The sequence below is a fragment of the Cyprinodon variegatus genome, unplaced genomic scaffold (genome assembly GCF_000732505.1).
Source record: "Cyprinodon variegatus isolate N-32 unplaced genomic scaffold, C_variegatus-1.0 Scaffold3026, whole genome shotgun sequence".
In the NCBI taxonomy this organism is placed as follows: Eukaryota; Metazoa; Chordata; class Actinopteri; order Cyprinodontiformes; family Cyprinodontidae; genus Cyprinodon; species Cyprinodon variegatus.
The window spans coordinates 1-1,962 of NW_015153479.1; positions in this window are offsets into that span (position 1 = coordinate 1).

A 1,962-nucleotide genomic window follows, 5' to 3' on the forward strand; every position below is an offset into this window, starting at 1 on the left:
TAAACTCTGTTGAACTTTTACCCCATTTCCGTGTGTGTTCTGCATTTTGGGCTTAATTCAGATACCCATCATGACACATACTGATGTGCCGTGCTTCCCTATCTCGAATATATTTGATGCACAGCGTGCTCCAATTGACTGTTATAGCCTATATGGAACGAAGATGCCGCCACTGGAAAAAAAAAATCATTTTTTCTTAAAATAACTGCATTTGTTCTTAAATTGAGGAGGTGAGATACTTTGTGAATGTAATAAGCCAATTTACATTTAAAATAAGAAAAAAACTATTTAATTGTCTTTCAAGTGTAATAAACAATTACTTTATTTTAGGAGTAAAAATCCTCATTCCATTGGCAAATCATGTTATTATACCTACTATACCTACTCAAATTAAGGGTAAATACCCTGCATACCCTGGATCACAGGATTTCTGTTTTGATTTACAAAAATTAGACCCAATCAACTGTCCATTCATCGGTTAAGAGGGCGCTTTCCAATGATGCACCATGCCATGCAGCCACCACAGTTGCTTCTGATCAACTGCAGCGGCAGGCTCAGACAGATGAACTCATTCTGATCTCTCCAGGTTTAAATTGCTTATATGCTCCAGACATTAAGAGAAAGTCAGACAGAGATCTAACCAGCATGCACTGCACACAGACGAACAATCACTGGATCAACTGCTGGGGAAGCAGGAAGGTAGCCATCATGGAGGGACCCTTCTCCCCAGTCTATTGCCTTTTACTGATGGAGTATAGTTACCTGGCCAGTGATAGATTCCTAAATTAAATTAATTTATATAGATTTAGCTTTGTTAGGAACAGCAAAGATATAATTATGATACAGGACGCTGTCACATATAAAAATGCTTTTATAATGAACTGGAACATCAAAATGAAGTATTATTGTTGTACAAACTGAGCTCAGCTGAGTGTGGCAGCAGTAGAAAGCAGTGGCGTTTACAGCCAACGTATTTTACATGTATAACAACTGTTATATGAAATATAAACTAAAAATGTCCTCTCAGAAATTCTCATGTTCACTGAAGCACAATGAAGAAAAACTGCAATAAAAGCTTTGAACTGATACTTTAGTATCAGTGGATCTTAAACCAAACTGCCCGCTTCCTGTAAACAAGTTTAATAAATGCGGAGCTGATATGACACATTTCATTTCTCTATTAGGCTAAAGTTGCGTCAGAGGTGTTGCTGTTGAAACCGCTGAGATTACAATCATCCTCTTTCTTCCGTTTAGTCCTAACAGCAGGATGGGTCAACGTATCTTCATCATGTCTGATCTGCAGCACACAAACCACAAACTGTTTCAGTTTCATCTAAAGACTTTCCACTGGTCTGTGGTTGTTTAACATGTTTTCAAACCATGAGAAAAAACAGTTTAATGGTTCATGATGTTGTAATAAATAATGTGCCTCAGTAAATATATTGAGCATTTTCTGAACAAGGCATCAAACTGAATAATGTTGAGAAAAAACATATTATATCAATATTATTATATTAACTAACTCAGTCTTCAACCTGCAGCATAGATAAAGTTAGTTTTGGTCATTGGTATGACCGAGTCAATTAAAAATTTATTTAAAATGGGACAGTTATAAATCTGCGAAGCTTGATGAGTTCTTACTTATTTCTCAGAGAATTTAGGGGAATTAAAAGCCTTAACAGAGGCATAGCTCAAGCTGAACTGCTCCTCATTATGAGAACAAATGGACAGTAAGAATTTATGCACCCTTACAGAGACCACTGGCATGGAAATAGTTTTAGCCCAGCATTGTAATGGTTTTGGTTCTGTTTTATCTAGTTTTATCTTTAGGTTTTCATTGGTTTTATTTCCATTTTGTGTTATTCTAGTTCATTTTGATTGTATTTGAGTTCTTAGGATCTATTTGCTGCAAAAGTATTCATCAGGTTTGACTTTTTTCACTTCACTTCTCGCAAACTGTCA